The sequence below is a fragment of the Pongo abelii genome, chromosome 4, assembly GCF_028885655.2.
Source record: "Pongo abelii isolate AG06213 chromosome 4, NHGRI_mPonAbe1-v2.0_pri, whole genome shotgun sequence".
Classification (NCBI taxonomy): domain Eukaryota; kingdom Metazoa; phylum Chordata; class Mammalia; order Primates; family Hominidae; genus Pongo; species Pongo abelii.
This window is the reverse complement of record NC_071989.2, coordinates 44,217,118-44,238,015: the sequence shown is the minus strand read 5'-3', so window position 1 is coordinate 44,238,015 and position 20,898 is coordinate 44,217,118.

Here is a 20,898-nt window from a genome sequence, read left to right as displayed (position 1 = left end):
TGTCCGAAATCTGTCAGCAACAGAAGTTCCACTGAGTGCCAGGTACAGTGGCTCATGCCTGTAATCCCAACACTTTGGGAGGCTGAGGCAGGAGAATTGCTTGATGCCAGGAGTTTGAGACCAGCCTGGTCAACATAGTGAGACCCCGTCTCTAAAAAAAGATTTAAAAATTAGCTAGGCATAGTGGCATGTGCCTGTAGTCCTAGCTATTCAGGAGGCTGATGCAGGAGGATCGCTGGAGCCTAGGAGTTTGAGGTTACAGTGAGCTATGATTGCTCCGCTGCATTCCAGATTAGAAGACAGAGCAAGACTGTGTCTCAATAAAAAAGGAAGAAGAAAGAAGAAGAAGAAGGGGAAGGAGAAGGAGAAGAAGAAGAGAAGGAGAAGAGAAGAAGGAGAAGGAGGAGGAGAAGAAGAAGAAGAAAAAGAAGAGAGGGAGGGAGGGGGACGGGGAGGGGGAGAAGTTGTTGCACTGGCAGAAGTTTTCTAGTGGTCACTGCAGTAGCTCAGTCCCAGGAATTATAACGTGAAAACAAACCCATTTCTTCCTGGAATGCAGAAGTTAAGCTATCCCAAAGTCCATGATTAGAACATGATTGCTTCTAATGAAAGGTACATTTAGTAAAATATAAGTCAGTTTCATATCTAGAGGCAGAATAGTAATAGGTTAGAATACTAGAATAAGAGAAAGGAAGGAAAGAAGCACAAAATTAAATTAGTATTTCCACTGATGGTTTTGTGAGTTGCAATAAATCAGTTTTCATTGTAAGTGAAACATGAAAAAGTCATGATCGCTACCATTTTTTAAATACCTACTAATGTGCCAAGCACAGTTCTAAGTCTTTTACATATATTAACTCACAACAATCTTATGAGGTAGAAATTATGACAACTGCATTTTGTAAGATGAGGGAAAGGAAGGTTAGGGAGGTGAACTACCAAGATTACACAGCTAGTAAGTGGCAGATCTGGGGTTTAAACCCAGGTAGTATGACTCCAGAGACTTTCCTTTTAACCTCTACTCTTTAATGTCCCTGAATAAAAGTAAAGGAATATTGCCTATCAGAGAGCATTAGAAATCTAGACAACAACCCATTTCACAAGATAACATTAGGTAATGAAACTATAATCTCATCATGGTAACAATTTAAATGATTTTGCTCCCAACCAAAGGTAATGTTGTATTTTAAGGAGAGTAAAGAAAATCTTTTAATTCATTAGGATTGTACAGTCAGCCCACAAAACTTTCAGAATTTGGTGATTGTAATTGTCTTAATGAGAATGAGTATTTTTTCTTCCAAGAGTTTAACATTCTTACAAGAAAGTAATATGGGGTTTTCTCCAAGTAGTTTAACTATAAAGTTCTGTCTTAAAGTGTCCTAATTTTTCATTGTCTTTTTCTATTTAATTCACAAATTTCTCATTTCCCCTTAAGTGAATAAACCATAAACTCAATATTTTTCTTCTCATTGGCTCACAAGCACCATCTAGTGAAGAAATAGAATAATTACAGAATAGTTTCTGAATGGGAATCACTATTTAATTTGTATTAACGAAGCCTAATACAATACCATTTTATCATTCTTCTAAAACAGAATGAGATGTGTTCAATGAAAATCTTATAGACAGGGCTAAAATTTGCATTCAAAAGTTGTTATTGTTTTGAATTTGCAGATATTGAGAACTAGCTTGCTTTCTATTTCCAACCCTTATTGGCCTTCCTACTACCAGGGACTATGAGCTATCAGATAGCATTTAAGTGATAGATTTTAGGTACCAATATTGCAAAATTGTTTTTGAAATTTATTGTTCTGAAACAAACTTGTAGAGACAGGATCTTGCTCTGTTGCCCAGGCTGTTCTTGAACTCCTGGCCTCAAGCGGACTTCCTGCATTGGCCTCCCAAAATGGTGGGATTGCGGGCGTGAGCCACCCCACCCAGACTCCTCACAGTTTTTAAATGCTGCGAAAAATGATAAAGGATAAGAGCCAGCTTATAAAGCACTCCCAGAACAATTCATTCAGTTTCTAAAAATGTATTTTTTAGCGCATTACAAGCAAATGGTTTAAGATTACAAATAGTGTTAAAAAGGTTTACACGAAGAACCAATAGTTCCTCTTTTCCTCTGTCTTTTCTCAGAGGCAGCCACTTTCTGCTCTTTATGCTCATTCTTCTGGTAATTGCATCATATTTCTGTATTTTATATTTATCTAATAAACATTATACAATTGCTCTTGTTTTTTTATCCAATTTATTAATCTCTGTCTTTTAATCTATTTACATTTAATGTAATTATTGATTTGGTTGGCTTTAAAGCTAACGTTTTGCTATTTGTTTTCCATTATCCCATTTTAAAGAATTGTTTTCCTTCTGTCCTGACTTCTTCTGGAATAAATTATATTTTTAAGTCTCCTCTAAAAAAAAAAAAAAAAAAAAAAGAAATTTATTGTTCTGTATCAGCCCACCCTTTGCTCTCTCCCTTTTCCTTTTCATTTCTCGTGCTATGTTTTTAAAAATATATTCACCAAACCATCTATTGAGGACAACATCTGCCCTCAAGAAGTTCACAGTTTAGTAGATTTAGATGTTAGGGAAATAAAGTATTACAGGTGTTATGATAGTGTATAGTGTATAGTAGAATTAATCAATTCAGATAGAATTGGCTACTATTTTGCAATTTATTGAAGAGCAAGAAGCACATCTTATTATACAGCAGAAACTCTTTTAGCCAGCCTCCACTTAACCAACTCACCCCATTAACTGAAGCTCTTCATTGCGTCTGTAAAACATATTGATTAACTCCCACTGTATACTGAATGCTTTGGGCTAGTAGGCTACTCTAAAACGCTCGTGGACTTCTGTTGCTACCAGCTAAGTTGTATGCTTAACAAGAGGCAACTGGGTTTTGTTTCCAAACATGTGCATGCAAGTTTTACTTGCAGTCACGCAATATTAATTACACAATTTAATTAAATAATACATCAACCAATAAAATATAAGTTTAAGTACTATTGTCAAATCAGGTTGGAGTGAAACAACTATAAAAGATTTGAGGAAAATCATAAAAACTAAAAGAATTCTGCATTCAAATTGCATTGAAGATGTTTTTAGGTTTTTACTCTAATTTAAAAAAAAACTTACTTGATGTCTATAGATATGTTTTGTGCAAGAGAGACAGTGTGCAGCATTTCTAGTATCTCAAACTTTAAGATGAAGTGAACAATGATGGCAAAAGGATTAATAACAAAGAACCATATAAAAAAGTGGCACAGAGGTTTAAGAATAGTGTCAAAAAAAGCAAAAGCACAAAGGGAGCTCAAGGCTGTGGAAAAAAACAATAAACTTGGCTCTTAAAATCATATTTAGAGAAAAATGAGAGCATGAGATGTGCACATCTTTGGAGTATGGTAGATGATGTCTTAAGTAGCAGAGAGAAAGTAGCAGAGAGAAAGTTGATCTCAAATCCCATTTTCCTCTGTTTCCTGTAAAAGAGAGTGAAACTTAGCTGGAAAAAGACCCTTACAAAGGACCTCATAACTCCTCTAAATTGCGTTCAAATGAAACTTTCACATGCTATTTCCAAGCATAATTCCAGAGCGTGCTTTGAGATGATGGAATCTGTTGTCAGCCATCTTTAAAGAATCAAGACAAACTAGAAAAGTGTTACAAGTGTTACAAATATATTCCTGACCAAAAATGGCAAGAAGTGGATAGTGCAAATGAAGGACTGGACTGTTAATCATCTTCAGCTACATTCCAGAACAAATTATTAAAATCTTAGACTATGAGAATTTTTAAAGGGAACCATGTTGAGTATGGATCAGAATTAGTTCATAGAAAACAAGTCCTACCAGAACTAACTCATTTCTGGATTTGTGTATTTATTACATCAGTCAGTTTCCTATTTTTGTGTGCTTTTAGATGACAAAGCTTCTAAGATATTTTTCTGGACAAAAAGTGAAGAAATATGAGTTCAATATACACTGTTGTTTCTACTTAAAGTACCCAGATTAACAGATCAGAGTCAGCCTTGGAGAAGAGTTTGGAATGCATGTTGCCCAGTTTTAGCCTAAGCCCTACAAAATGATGACATCTTTTTTCCCTCAGTGAATCCAATGAGAAAATTGATGCTGTATTTACAGGTGACACAAAATTAGAAGGAACAGTCAACTCATTGGATGAAACAGAATCAGAAACCCGATCTCAGAGGATAGAAAATGGGCCCAAATGAGTCAAGTTAGGAAAAAAAAACTACATGTGTAAATGGGAGAGAAATGGATTCACATCAGCAGCATGTGTAGAAAAAGATGAAGGGCTTTAGTTAGGTTCAATATAAGAAAAAGAAGTGTCAAAACAGTTCATGTTATCGTAGACTGTATTAATTAAAGAACTAGTAGCCTAGAGAGGAGACACCCAGAATAGTCTGTCAGTGGTGTCAAATGTTACAGAAATGTGCAAGAAAATGCATTTGAGATTTGTATTTGGTGATAAGGAGGTTATTGTTTACTTTCCAAAGTGATTTCGTTAAGGTAGAGACCAACAAAAAAAGTGTTTAAGGAGCATACAGAATGTGAGCAAAAGTACCCATTAGAGGGCTTTGATTGGTAAAGGGAAGAAAATAACTTTTAGGTAGAGAAGATGAGCTAATACTAGATTAATGTTAAGTACTCTTGTTTTTTTAAAAAAAAACTTTGAAATTTTATGCAATTTAGAGTAAAAAATTAAAATTCAAAAACTATATGCTTAGTATTCCTAGATTATTATCCAGCTTCAGCTGTGCTGTCTCTAATAATCAATAACTTTTATATTTTATTTTAATTTTACTTTTTTAGATAATCAAGCATATCAGAAAGACCAACTCTGTGTGATACAAAGGAACTAGAATATGGTTTAGCAGAATTATTGGAGTAGTAAAAAGAAAAGAGGAATCTAAACTGTGAGCAACAGCAGACAGAAAGAAAATTTTCTGCCTATCAGCTCTACCATAAAGAAACAACCTGTATAGGAAACATGGGCCAGAATGGAACAGAGAAAAGAGTCAGAAGATGATGAAGAACCCAGACAATAAAAAGACGAGCACTAGAAATAGGAGGACAGAAATTCTGCCCAAACCAGGCTGGACTACAAACTTCATAATTTTCGAATAAGGAAAGAGTAATAGTTAACACCAGAACCACAATATGATTTTCTAGTTGAATAATTTGTAGCTTGTTATGTGAATATGTATGCTTAGGTAGATAATAAGGACTACAGCTATATCATGAAAAAGAGGGAGAAGAGGAGAGAGCGAGAGGGAGAGAGAGAAAGGAAAAGAGAGGGAAGAAAGAAAGAGAAAACTACTCAAGAGCAGCCTGCCCATAAAAAGGAGTACTACAGACCCTGGGAGTGAAGCACATGATCCTTCTCATGGCACCACACCAAAACAACTCATTCTGTATTTGTAAAGGGTGAAGAAATCTTTCTGAAAAATTGACTCTACCAAACACATGCATGAAGTTAAGCAAATGTCAAATTGGTACAATTACTATATTTCTTTGCTTCTTTGTTTAGTATCCCAAAGAGTCCAAAAATTACAAATAGTTTCAACTTGCTAAGAAGTTGTTTTCTAAATGTTAGTTGGCAAATCAGTTCTATGACAGCAAAGTGTTGTGGTTCAGAGTGGAGCCAGACAGCCCAGATTCAAATCCTGATGCCACCACCTACTTAATTAATTGGGCCCAGAGCTTCCACATCTATAAAATAGGATAGTTACTCAAAGGATTGTTCTGCTGTAATTAATAAGTTAGTATATTGAAAGTCTTTAGGACAGTGCTTGGTACTTAATCAGTGTTAAACAAATGTTAGCTATTATAATTAGCATCCTTATAGAAAGAGGAACAGGAGCATAATAGGGCTCTGGCTATGGGAAAAAAACAGGAGAGAAATACCATGTCACCAGGAAATTGATGACATACAGGCATAAGTCATTTTATTGTGCTTTAAGGCACTTTGCAGATATTGTGCTTTTTTACAAATTGAAAGTTTGTAGCAACCCTGCATTCAGCAAGTCTGTCAGCATCATTTTTCCAACAGCATGTGCTCACTTTATGTCTTTGTGTCACATTTTGGTAATTCACATCGTATTTCAGACTTTTACATAATTTTTATGTTTGTTATGGTGATCTGTGATCAGTGATTTTAATGTTACTATTGTAATTGTTTTGGGATTGATAAATGTTGTGTGTGTTCTGACTGCTCCATCAACCAGCCATTCTCCAATCTCTCGCCTTTTCCTCAGGCCTCCCTATTACCTAAGACACAATAATATTAAAATTAGGACAATTAATAACCCTATAATGCCCTCTAAGTTTTCAAGTAAAAGGAAGAGTTGCACATCTCTCACATTAAGTAAAGAGATAGAAATAATTAAGCTAAGTGAGGAAGGCATCTTGAAGGCCAAGACAGGCTGAAAGCTATGCTTTCTGTGCCAGTTAACCAAGTTGTAAATGCAAAGGAAAAGTTCTTGAAAAAAATTAAAAGTGCTACTCCAATGAACACGTGAATGATAAGAAAGTGAAACAGGCTTATGGCTGATATGGAGAAAATTTGAGTGGCCTGGAGAGACGATCAAACCAGCCACAACCTTTCATTAGGCCAAACCTAATCCAGAGCAAGGCTTAACTCTCTTCAATTCTCTGAAGGCTGAGAGAGGTGAGGAAGCAGCTACAGAAGAAAAGTAGAAAGCCAGCAGAGATTGGCTCATGAAGTTTAAGGAAAGAAGCCATCTCTGTAACATAAAAGTGCAAGGTAAAGCATCAAGTGCTGTTGTAGAAAGTGCAGCAAGTTTTCCAGAAGATTTAGCTAAGATAATTGAAGGAGGTGATCGCACTAAACAAAAGATTTTCAATATAAATGCAACAGCCTTCTATTGGAAGAAGATGACATCCAGGACTTTCATAACTAGAGAGGAGAAGTCAATGTCTGGTTTCAAAGCTTCAAAGGACAGGCTGACTCTCTTGTGAGGAGCTAATGCAGGTGGTGACTTCAAGTTTATGCCAATGCTTATTTACCATTCTGAAAATTCTAGAGCCCTTAAGAATTATGCTAAACCTACTCTTCCTGTGCTCTAGAAATGAAACAGCAGAACCTAGATGACAGCGCATCTGTTTACAGCATGGTTTACTGAATATTTTAAGCCCACTGTTGAAAACTACTGCTCAGAAAAATAGATTTATTTCAAACTATTACTGCTTATTGACAATGCACCTACTTATCCAAGGGCTCTGCTGGAGATGTACAAGGAGATTAATGTTATTTCATGCCTGCTAACACAAGAGTCATTCTGCAGCCCATGAGTCAGGAAGTAATTTTGACTTCCAAATCTTATTATTTAAGAAATACATTTTGTAAGACCGTAGCTACCATAGATAGTAATTTCTCTGATGGATCTGGGCAAAGTCAATTGAAAACCTTCTGGAAAGGATTCACCATTCTAGATACCATTAAGAACATTCATGATTCATGAGAAGAGGTCAAAATATCAATATTAACAGGAGTTTAGAAGAAGTTGATTCTAACCCTAAAGGATGATTTTGAGGGGTTCAAGACAGAATGGAGGAAGTAACTGCAGATGTGATGGAAATAGCAAGAGAACTAGAGTTAGAAGTTGAGCTTGAAGATGTGACTGAATTGCTGCAATACCATGATCAAACTTTAACATATGAGGAGTTGCTTCTTCCGGATGAGCAAAGAAAGTGAGATGGAATCTACTCCTGGTGAAGATGCTGTAAACACTGTTGAAATGACAACAAAGGATTTAGAGTAAACTTTGTTGATGAAGAAGCAGCAGGGTTTGAGACACCAATTTGAAAAGAGGTTCTATGAGAGTAAAATGCTATTACACAGCATCACATACGACAGAGAAATCTTTCATAAAAGGAAGAGTTCATCAATGCAGCAAACTTCATTGTTGTCTTATTTTAAGAAATTGTCCTCTGGGGACTGTTGTGGGGTGCGGGGACGGGGGAGGGATAGCATTAGGAGATATACCTAATTGCTAAATGATGAGTTAATGGGTGCAGCACACCAGCATGGCACATGTATACATATGTAACTAACCTGCACATTGTGCACATGTACCCTAAAACTTAAAGTATAATAATAATAATAATAATAAAGAAGGAAAAAAAAAGAAATTTCTGTAGTCTACATGAAGATGTAAAATAATAACTGAATTACCAAATTCAATATTATAAATATATACAACATAAATACATAGACATATATATAAATATATATAATGCATTTGCAGTAATCAAACAGAAATTTTTTATTTTGTAATTCTAAAAACACTTGAAATAAGCCATGATTTTTGAAAAGAGGATTGCTGAGGGCTACATGCCCTATCATATATTACCTCATATAAAACTGTGATCCTGGGCTTCAATATGTATTGACCTACATATAATGTTATTTCTCAGAGTTGGTATTTCTTATTATTTTTTTAAAAAATTTTATTGGTAACATTAATATTTAGCAACCTTGTGTGTATTTGTAAAATAAGCATGTGCCAATTAGGTAAATACTATAAAACTTTTTTTAAAAACAGATGTTAAAAAGATCCTATGTAAGAATGTCCTTTTTATATGAGAAAAAATATCATACAGATGAGAATTAAAAGGCTCCTGATAATTAACCATGACCATGAAAACTTGTATGAAAGAGAACTTTGATTTAAAATTGTCAGAGTTGTCAGAGATTCCTGAGGGAGAGAAGACACTGCTGGTTAAACACCCTTGTTCTAGTACAGCAATTTATAAAATATTGAACTGTTCTGTGAAATTGCTTTTGCTAACAGTGGAAACAGTCCTAACAAAGGTGCCAAGTTCTTATGTACATACATAATAAAATGAAACTTCTTGGGTATATTTCATTAAAGTTATATATTACAAAAAAAAAAAAAAAGAAATTGTCACAGTCACCTCAATCCTCAGCAACCACTACCCTGACCAATCAGCAGCCATTAACATCAAGGCAAGACCCTCCACCAGCAAAAAACTATATATATATATATGACTCATTTATGGCTCAGATAATTGCATTTTGTAGCAATTTAAGTATTTTTAATTAAGGTATGTACATTTTTAAAGACATAATGCTATTGCACACTTAGTTGACTATAGTTTAGTGTAAACATAACTTTTATATGCACTGGGAAACCAAAACATTTGTGTGACTCACTTTATTGTAATATTCACTTTATTGTGATATTCACTTTATTGTGGTGGTCTAGAAGTGAACCTGCAATACCTCCAAGGTACGCCTGTATACACCTCTCTATATGCATAAGAAGAGGATTATTTATATCTCACAAACATTTTGAGGGTTAAGACTCCCAAAATTTAAACTGAGAGAACACATTTAAATGTCAAAGAACATACCAAACCAAAAATGTTTCTAATTAAATTTAAAATTCAATGATCAGATGACAATAGGAAATGCTGTATATTATAACCTTCCTTTTGGAGATTTACAGAGCATATTATTATCAATCCTGTGACAAAAGAAAAAAAGCACTATTTAATTTTATTTAAGGCAGCATTTCCTAAACTTGTGTGACCACAGAACCCATTTTTCTCTTTCCTGCCATTAGCATCACACTTTAAGAAGTGCTTCTCCAGATCAATTACTACCCCAGATATTCTAAACTGAAGAACAAACAGCAATTATCCCTAGGGAAATAAAAGTGGCAGCTTTTGACTCATACCCCTCAGAAAATGACAAAAATGCTATTCATAAGATAAACATTGGTTAAAACATGATTGCTATTCTTGCTCAACCCATTCAAAGTTGGAATAGCAATATTAAAAGAAAATCTAAAGCTCCATCACTTCCTTTTTTCTTATATTAATAAACCCACTGTATATAATTTTTATGTTTAATTATTACAGGCTTCAGTGAAGATAAATCAGAGAACTGCAAAGTGTATTAAAGCATTATAGTTCTTCCTTAACACATCTCAAATTATTTAATTATAAAAGAAAGGGAAGCTATAAATTATTATTGCGTGGAGAAACAGGAATAATATTGATGGCGCTCCAGTGATGTTTTTAGAATGCCTGCTAGTACAAGGCATGTTAGCTCTTATTAGTTTTCTCACTTCTGGAAATGATTTTGTTCATGGGTTACAATTGAAATGGGTCAGGCATTGTAAGGGAGCCTACATTGGTCTAATACGTCTTCATTTCAAGCATAGCACACTTAACTTTAATTTCCTCCTCTTGAAACATCTCACAGAGCTTTTAGAATGCCAAGTGACTGCTTTTTTGCCCCCAATAGTAATAAAACACCAAGTCCAGGAACAAGAATTTCTAAAGAAAGAAAGAATTTAATTGTTCAGAATCGCAGTTCATTCATTCACTCATTCATTTAACAAATATTGAGTATATTCTGTGTGTCAGCGTATACGGAAAGAATTGGGAATACTACAGTGGGCAAAATAGACAAGGTCTCTGACCCCTTGGAGCTTACAGTTCTAGGAGATATAAATATAATTACATATAAAAAATGTTGAATTGCCACTGCGATAAGTGCTCAAAGAGGAGATATTTGGTACTATCAGAGCCTATAATGGGAGAATTAACTTAATCACAGGGTTCAGGGAGTTAAAAGCTGAAGGAAGAGGCCAGGCATGGTGGCTCATGCCAACACGTTGGGAGGCCGAGGCAGATGGATCACTTGAGGCCATGAGTTCAAAACCAGCCTGGGCAACACGGCAAAACCCCGTCTCTACTAAAAATATAAAAATTAGCCAGGTATGGTGGTTCATGCCTGTAGTAACCCTAATCGGGAGGCTGAGGCAGGAGAATCACTTGAACCTGGGCGGTGGAGGTTGCAGTGAGCTGAGATCACGCCACTGCCACTGCACTCCAGCCTGGGTGACAGAGCGAGACTTCGTCTCCAAAAAAAAAAAAAAGAGCTGAAGAAAGAGCAGGAGTTATTTGGATAGAGAAAAAAGGGAAGAGCCTACCAATCAGAAGTCAATGTGTGGGCAAGTCTTTCTGTTCCCTCTCAGTTAGCTGTTTCCCAGGAAAGCAAACTAACAAATTAATCCTGGCTCAATGGTGAATGACAAAGAATAGTGTTATGTGTCCAGGGATAGTTGCATGTTTATTCTTGGAGATGAAAATTCTTTAGTTTAGGAGAAAATTTTCCTTATTTATATAATGGTGAAGTTTCAAGTACCAGGACAGGCTGATAAGGAAAAGATTCTTGGTAAGCAGGGCTTGCCAGTATCTCCCAACTCACAATGCTTACAGCACCAGCCATCCACACCTCCATGAGAAAAGACAAAGTTGAGACAATAAGAGGAAAACTAAGGAAGGAGTTTAAAAAGGAATAATCAGAACTAAGTTAATGCATAGTTTGTTCATTTAAAGAAAGAAGAAAGTTTGTTGTGAAGGCTGTTATAGCTTCTTTCAGTCTTCCATTGCCATATAACAAACCACTCCCAAACAACAATTTATTATTTCTCAGAATTCTGTTTCTCAGAAATTCTGACAGGGTTCAGCTGGTGGGTCTCCTAATTCCCCATGCCTCTCTCCATGTTGCCTCTCATGATTCAGCCCAAGCATCTTTTCAACATAGTAACTGGCTCCCAAAAGGGAACTTTCTAGATAGCCAAGCTCCAATGCACAAGTACTTATGAAGTCTTGGTTTGCACTCTCTTGCTAATGTCCTATGGGCCAAAGCAAGTTATATGGTCATGCCCAAAGTAAGAAAAGGATTAATTCACATTTGCAGGAATAAGTGCTCTTTGGATTTTTTGAAAATGATATATGTGTACACATACTATCACCAAAAGTGTCACTAAAAATATTTAGCCTCCTCCTTTTCTCACATTTGTAAACATTCTCCACACATATCTCCACTCTCTGACACAAAGAAGACAGATATTACCAGTGTTGGACGTTCCCTTGGTATTAAATTGTCCCCTATGGAAAAACAATGGTTTACATGGGAGAACCATTAACTGTGTTCATCAATCAATTCATAAAAGGCAGTGAAATATGAGTCACCTAATTTTTATATTTGTTAGAAGAAGTGGTTGAAATTACTAAATAACATGTTTTAATCACCTGTAATTTTAATGATTTATGCCACCCAATTGCTGATCACTATTAATAACCACAAATTAGCCACACTTGCATTTATGGTGTATTGTAGGGGAACTGTACCAGTTAAGGTTCAATCAGAGAAGCAGAACCATTATGTGTGATGGAAAAGAAGAGATTTTACTAGGAATTAGACTTCCCACAATTGTGGATGCTGGTGAAGAAGCCTCTGAAATTCTCTTGGCTCTGTTTCTGGTGGTGGGCCAGAGGTGACGATAGGTGTGAGCAGGGCTGCCAATGGACACAAAGTCAAGAGAGCGAGGAAAAACCAGAACCCTCCCTCATCTGTCTCTCACTGCCCTCATATCCAGTGACACACATGTCCTGCAGAAGCTGGTGCCCTTCACCATGGGGCTGTACATCAGCTTTTCCCAGGATGTAGAGAAACTGAAAAAGAGATCCTGCAGGGGCAAGAGGAACTGTGGTCCCAGCTGCCACGCCAGGCCAAAAAGGGAGGCTAGAGATCAGGCACAGTGTGCACAGAGCAGCAGTCTTCCAAATTTCATACAATTTCTCTTGGGGCTACTCCTGGGGCAAACCTCAAATCAAAGAGGAAGGAAATTCTGGGAAACATACTTCCAGCTTAGCCAAATATATTCCAAAACTACCATAACCATACCCACCATCCATCAGAAACAGGGCTGCTTCTTGTCTAACAGACTAATCTGCGATCAAGCTAGAGGGCAAACAAGACACCAGACATCAGAAGAAAATAGAGAAACTGGTACTACTGAATTGCTGATGCCTGGTTTCAACTGACTCAATGTTTTCTTGGTAAGTTGAGCCCTCTCTAACAAAAAGAACAGAGAACGCCTTCTTCATTTATACTCTAACAAAGGAGTAAAAAGTAGATTTTGAAAAATACTGGGAGTGTTAGTTTTTATTTTAGTTTTGCCTGAGAACTGCATAAGGAAAGGGAGATTGGCCAATGCCAAAATCGACAAATAACTTTTAAAAGTCAATTAAAAAAATGACTATTCCAAGAGTCATGGCCCCATGCCTCCCCCTCACAATAACCTGAAAAATGATACAGTTCTCTAGCACAAGAATTTGATTTAAAACAATAACAATTAATTTAAAAATCTACATTATATTACATATTTGAAGATAACTGTTTTCTTTGAAATTTCTTGATTTGGTGAATTTCCACTTGCTTTCTCCTCCATTTAAAAATTCCTGTTCCTAACTGGGAACAGTGGTGCATGCCTGTAGTCCTACCCGGCTTGAGGCTGAAGTGGGAGGATCACTTGAGCCCAGAAGTTTGAGTCCAGCCTGAGAAACACAGTGAGACTCCACCTCTAAAAAAAAAAAGAAGATGAAGAAGGAGGAAGAGGAGAAGGAGGAAGAGGAGGAGGAAAAGAAAATAAAAATTCCTGTTCCTTCCTTCTCTAACCATCTCTTCTGTATCTTCTAGAACCCTTCCTCTGCAGAAATTCCCCAGAACCCCCTACTCAGATTTCACCTCTTACCACAGGCAGTGAGAATCATTCCTCTATAAGCCACCGCCATAACTTGTAAATCATTTGGTTTTTGCACCAAATTGTAATTTAATGTCTTATATGTATCCCATATTATACTGCAAGCTTCTTGAGGCAGGTGCCATGTCATATGTGTATGTTACCTGGCACATGGCACATAACAAATATTAGGGCTCATCGTTGCTACATGATTATATATTTTACAGATGGGAGACCAAACCAAGTCAGCAGTGGAAGGAACAGAATTCAAAACATTTCAAAACAAGCAATTTCTCACATCTCCTTATAATCTAGAAAATGTCATTTACTGCTACCATTAGTTCCTTTTATAGCTTCTTCTAGTTTGAATTGCAACTCCTTACTCCACATGCCTTCCAAAAATCTCATGCTCATGGTCTCTCTGATTCTTCTCCCCTTTGATATCCCCTACCACTATTTTGAATTGAAAAGAACTATCACAGTTTGGGTTTCACCCCCATCTCACAAATGGTTGTTTGGTCTCTCTTCTTTCCAGGGACTTTTCCTCCACATCTCATGGAAAATGAAAGGTCCCCATGCATAGCGGTAGCCACTTCACCTTTCTCAATCTGTGTCCCACCTCAACAAGCCCTCTCATCCCGCAGGCTCAAGTCCATCAAAAACACCAATGATACTATTGTTCCATGCTCTCTCTGTAGTATAGTCTAATTTTATGCTCAGATGGTGGTATAAAAATATTAAATCATGGCAATTTTACACATCTCTCTTCTTTGTTCCATTTTGCTCAACTTCATTTCTGTGGGGAAAAAAATATTTTTCCACAGGAGCAAAAACTTTATGCATAAAATATGAACCATTACATTTACTGAAATGCCCAAGTACTTGTAATTAAAGAAAAATATCCTTAATTGGCAGAAGATGTAACTCTTGAACTTCCATCTGCCACAGGTTAATTACAGGAAGGTTGTGATGTTTCGTGCTCCAATTTCTCTAGTAAAAATCACAATTAACAGCATACATAGAAATCACTTTTTTGAAAAGATTTCGTGAGTAATACATCAGTACGAAAAAAGTAGATGGGCTGCAAATGCTAACTTGTGTTTCTAAAAGAATACTTATCAAAAGAGCTGTGTTTTGACCTTTCTGTGTTTGTTTTGAGATGTGTTCCAATTATGAATTAATGGTTCCTTTCAACTTTTGGCTATATATTTAATACCAAAGCATTGCTGAAAAAAAACTAACAGGAATTAGATGACAGCGCACTTTTCATTCCTCCTAGGGCAGCACTTTTTATTCCTTCCCCCAAACAATTCACTGTCTCGCTAAATTTCTCAAAGTAAAGATTTCTGAAGCAATTGAGTTAGTCTCAGGAGATGAATTAAATGCCATCTCCTTAACTTTTTTTTTTTTTGCTTAGATCAATTCCATCATAAATTATTTGAATAGAATACCTACTATTTTCCTTGTGAAAATAGCACTAATATTCTATTCTCCTACAGAGGCTTTTTAAAATTTCACCCCAAATATAAGTTGTAGTCATAGGAGAAATTTGCCAGAATCTGTTGAGATTACCATACCCTCCACCTCATGCATTTCTTCCTTCCCATTCCACACTGCATTAAACATCTTGTAATTTCTATTTCATTTAAACCAAAGAAGAATTAGAGGATGCCAGTGTGCAAAGATATCAGTAACCAACACTAGCTGTGACAATATGTATCTAAGGGATGCCAGACAGGATGGATGAAGACCAGGACACAACTCACTCCACCAAACTGTGACGTTACATCATTTACCTTGGTCCCCACCCACTTTGCCTTTGAATGAAGATGTGTCCCCAGCAGTAGGAGAAGGAGAAGGAAACACGCTGAATTAAGGTCAAATTTACATCAACAGAGAATATAGAGGCTCAAGAGAGGAATTCACTTAAGTTATAGGAAAACGAAGTCATATTTTGGCACATCGAGTTTGTGGCCTTTGAGAAATGAAAATCCTCAGCAAAAAGCTTTTGTCTGACCAGCTGTGAGGTAAGAATGTGCAAGAAGTCAAAGCAAGCGAAGAGGCGGAGCCAGTACTGTCCTGGAAAGCAAAACCCAGAAAGGTGGAGAATCTGCTCCAAAGCCGCCTCTTTTCTGCTCCTAAGGAAGATGCATTCTCAGGATACAGGCTTTTGTGTATGAGAAAAAAAAATGGCAATAGCTGCTTACAGAGAGAATGGGTGGAAATGCAAATTATGACTATATAACCAGCAACTTTCATAATTCTATGTAAAAATGGCATATAATTGGGCTCTTATTTTCTCTATGAAATTGGAAACATCTCTTCCTCTCATTTTATAAATAAATGGCATCTTCTTGATGAAATTTAACTGCTTTTTTTCACTTTTATGACTTGCATGCTTTCCTTTATTTTTAACAGAAGTCAACTGAATGGTTAAGTGGACCTCGCCATCAGCCAGATTTCAGTTTAAGTCCAACTCTGCCATTTGCTATTGTAGGATGCACTGAAACCCATAGGTTGTTAATAGAATGTTGCCTAGCACAAAATGAGTACTCATTAACTAGTAGATGCTATTACTATTATCCACCCACTGAACACTTTAAATAAAGGAACAAGGTCTTTCTATCTATAACCTTAAAAAAAGAAAAAAAATTGAGCCAGAATAAAATTCCAGATGAGTCCTGAACAGAAGTCAATGAGAAACATATATAGTATACATTCCCCTTCCTCCACCCTGCATGGTTATATATGGATATTTATTTACATAATATATACACACATAATATATATTTTTATATGTGTGTTTATATATATTTATATATATAAATGCCTTTGTGCTTAATTTATCAAGAGGTGATACACTCTAGAAATGTAAGCATAACCAAAAGTGATTCATTTTGTAGAAAACAGTAACACCTTTCATAACGATGCCACCATCTAAATATTCATCCTGAGTTCATCACTAAAATCCACCCTTTGGAGCAACATGTACAAAACAGTGTTCTGGGAAAGACGCATTACAACGAGGACCACAGGCAGCACAGATATTCTGAAATCCTTACACATATAGTATACCCATATGATTTTTGTGTTATAGTCTTTGTTTTTTTTTATTTATTTATTTATTTTTTTTTATTATTATTATGCTTTAGGTATATCTCCCAATGCTATCCCTCCCCCCCCCACCCCACAACAGTCCCCAGAGTGTGATGTTCCCCTTCCTGTGTCCATGTGTTCTCATTGTTCACTTCCCACCTATGAGTGAGAATATGCGGTGTTTGGTTTTTTGTTCTTGCAATAGTTTACTGAGAATGATGATTTCCAATTTCATCCATGTCCCTACAAAGGACATGAACTCATCATTTTTTATGGCTGCATAGTATTCCATGGTGTATATGTGCCACATTTTCTTAATCCAGTCTATCATTGTTGGACATTTGGGTTGGTTCTAAGTCTTTGCTATTGTGTTATAGTCTTTGAATGTTCTATTGGTCTTATTTACAATCGTGATTCTAATCCTTAAAAAAACACATTTCCTAGTTACTATAACTATACCCAGTGCTCATGGGGCAGTTACTCCCAATCAGACACAAGGATGTGGACCTGAACTATGTGTAAGCTTCCATGCCCATATATATCCCAATGGGACAAAACCAGAGAGTTTAAGGACACAAAACTTTCCATGAGTCAATAAAGCTTTAAAAGGCTCTTTCTAGAAGAAGTGATTTCTGAAGCACAGTGTTCCATTAAACTCAGACTAGTGACAAAACATCCTAAAGGGATGAAATTCTGCTTCATCCCTCTGGGGAAGAAATTATCTCCCTCCTGTCATAGCACAAAGGGTTATTTAGTGTCACATTCTCCCTTTTCTCTGGAGAGTTTTAGACATGACCTTTCAGTTCTAACCCACTGATGCTGCTGCCTCCATGTGTATAACTGGGGACTAGAATCAAAGTCTAAAGAGAATTAACCAGGCACAGGACCCTGCTCCATTAGCGTTAATCACTGTATTTTTGTGAAAGGTGCACCCCCTAACTGGGAGGAAAAAAAAAAAAGACAAGTCCGGCTGATAATAACTTACTGGCTTTTAAAAACTCATTTCCAGAAAGGCACTGAAAAGCATAACACAAGGTGGTAATCACTGGCAAAATATGAAGTGCAAAACTTCACTGGTGGAATCTAATTCTATCCCTGACTGTAGACATTCCTGAGTTCTGCTTTTCCCATTGTAAACCAAAAATGAAGTAAGAGAATAGAAAAAAAAATGGCCTTATTTCAATTTCTAGATGGTCCTTTTCCAAAGGTTTTTATTATTCCCTACATCATATCTTACTGATACTTTGTATTTTTCATATTCCCAAATGCAACAGGAAGGAGGGTGAGAAAAAGTTTATTAGATCTTCATATTCCATCTTTACACAGGGAAACTTAAGCATCCCCCACTTCCTTGCTCTGAGCTCCCACCTCCTTTTCACTTGTCTCCATGGGGGGAAAGAACTAGCCACTATCATCCTAAGTGTCACCTACTTTCCCCAAATCCACATCCCCTTCCTCAATTCTTCTCAAAGTCCATGACAACCACTTGTTCTCCCCACTATCCTATTGCTGCCATGTGGACTCCCCTCTGAATTCACAGTCACCTTAGGCAAGCAAGATCACTTTGACTCTCTTCATTCCAATGTCTTTATGTCTGTTTTTCACAGTGACCAAAACAATGTGGCCTAACTGTCCAGCTCTCTGAAAGTCTAGTTTTGTCTATGGATAAAATATGAAATATCCAGGGACAAACTGGACTCTATATCTTTTAGGCAATTTTTACGCTAGTGTTATCCTTCATAAATATGCTTTTGGCAAGAACTGGAAGGCAGAGCTCAAGGCAGTAATCTTTGGCAAAATATGAAGTACAAATATTTTCTATAGAATGATGAGGCAGTCACATGCTTTGACAATCAACATGACACTGATGTAATATCTCCCCACTATTTAGGGTTTCAACTTTTAAAGTTCTTAGCTTTCTCTACCATTGTTAGGATTCCCTACTATTCTCCCAAATAAATTATCTTCCATGGACTATTTTTTTCTACCACTATCATAATCATCATATATAGGAGTTTCAAATATTGGTTGCTCTAATTACTGTTCTCATCATATACATCATTTTGTTGCCAATAGCCAAAAGATTTTCATTCAGAATTATAACATATGCCATGCTAAATGCCTTTAATCACTTAAATAATAAAGAAAACAGTTCTAATTCCTTAACCTAATATGTAACTTCTAAGAGACAAAAGTTTAAGAACTCTGAGTGCTTCAAAATCCAAATGTGACCATTTCTGCTACTTTACTAAACAACACTTTAAAAGTTTCACTTAGAAAAATTTTTTTCCTCCTTGTTAATTAACCTAATTCTTCTTTCCTTTGAGAATCTAAAGAATACCTGGATTATGCAAGTTGCTGCCACTGGAGGGAAAGGTTTTGAGTTTTTGTTATTGTCGTTTACTATTCTCACTGAATAATATTTGTTGGCAAATGCTCTCAAAAACTGGTGAACTATAAATTAGATATTTGAACTATTCTTCCTAGTTACACAAAAGAGCTTTCCAGTACTAAAATGCTTTAATTCACAAGACTTATGCCTTATGGGACTAAAAAATTTGTCCCTAGGTTAGATGAACATATGAGTCACAAGTTACTACTTCTAAAGAATATAACTTTGGGATCAGATAAATTGTATGAAACCTTAAAGTTTAATGATATATAATATGCTTTATATTTATGTTGGATGCGAGAATATAGCAAAATCTAAAAGTTAGGGTCATGACTTGGGTAGAATCAGAAAAGCAACGGTTCACTTTCCAAATTCATTACCAAATACTTAACAGATATTTCCTTACTCAGTAAAGGGTTAAAAGCCTACTGCACGAAGAGATTATTAGTCTCTATTAGTCCTCTCTATTCTAATTCCTAGAAAAAAAGAGAATATAAAATGATAGAGTCTACATGCCAGAAAACTGTCCAGATAGATACATGGGTAGCAATATAAGCATATATATAATGTGTAAAAACTTATAAATTTACTTTTTTTAATGTTTGTATTTATTGTGTATAACGTGATATTTTGAAGTATATATGCATTATGGAATGACAAAATCTTTCTAATTAATATGTGCATTACCTCAATTAGTTATCACTTTTGTGGTGAGAACACTTCACATCCACTCTCCTAGAATTTTTCAAGAATACAATATATTGTGTTTTTTACCCCAAAATTTATTTTTTTTTTAATGGGAAAGATCACATTTATTTCAGCAAATAACTTCTTTATAAATAGCTTCTGTTTTTTTTTTTTTTTTAATTATACTTTAAGTTCTAGGGTACATGTGCACAACATGCAGGTTTGTTACATATGTATACATGTGCCATGTTGGTGTGCTGCACCCATTAACTCGTCATTTACATTAGGTATATCTCCTAATGCTATCCCTACCCACTCCCCCCAACCCATGACAGGCCCCGGTGTGTGGTGTTCCCCACCTTGTGTCCAAGTGTTCTCATTGTTCAATTCCCACCTATGAATGAGAACATGCAGTGTTTGGTTTTTTGTCCTTGTGATAGTTTACTGAGAATGATGGTTTCCAGCTTCATCCATGTCCCTACAAAGGACATGAACTCATCCTTTTTTATGGCTGCATAGTATTCCATGGTGTATATGTGCACATTTTCTTAATCTAGTCTATCATTGATGGACATTTGGGTTGGTTCCAAGTCTTTGCTATTGTGAATAGTGCTGCAATAAACATACATGTGCATGTGTCTTTATAGCAGCATGATTTATAGTCCTTTGGGTATATACCCAGTAATGGGATTTATATACATTTTTTGCTTAGATGAGTAATCTAAACACAAACTCCTAATTTAAGACAAATGAGAAAATAAAGGATAGTTAACAAGCCCTAAAAGACAAATCAACATTAGCATTTCAATACCTACGGATAATTTTTTTTTTTTGGTGACAGACTATAAGGTACAATAAATTTTTTTAATTATTTATACTTAAATATCATAAAGACATAGGGAATAATACAAAAATAAAATAAGTCATATCTACCAATTGTATGACTTATTGGAAAAAGAGGAATAATGAAATAGAATGTATAAAAATCATTTTTGTTGTTTTTAGATTTTTGCCATAATTTATCATCTAAGTCCACTAACCTTTGGAATATTAATTTAAATATCCTAACCAATAAAGTAAAATAAAATGAACAGGGCATGAATTTTCAATTCAT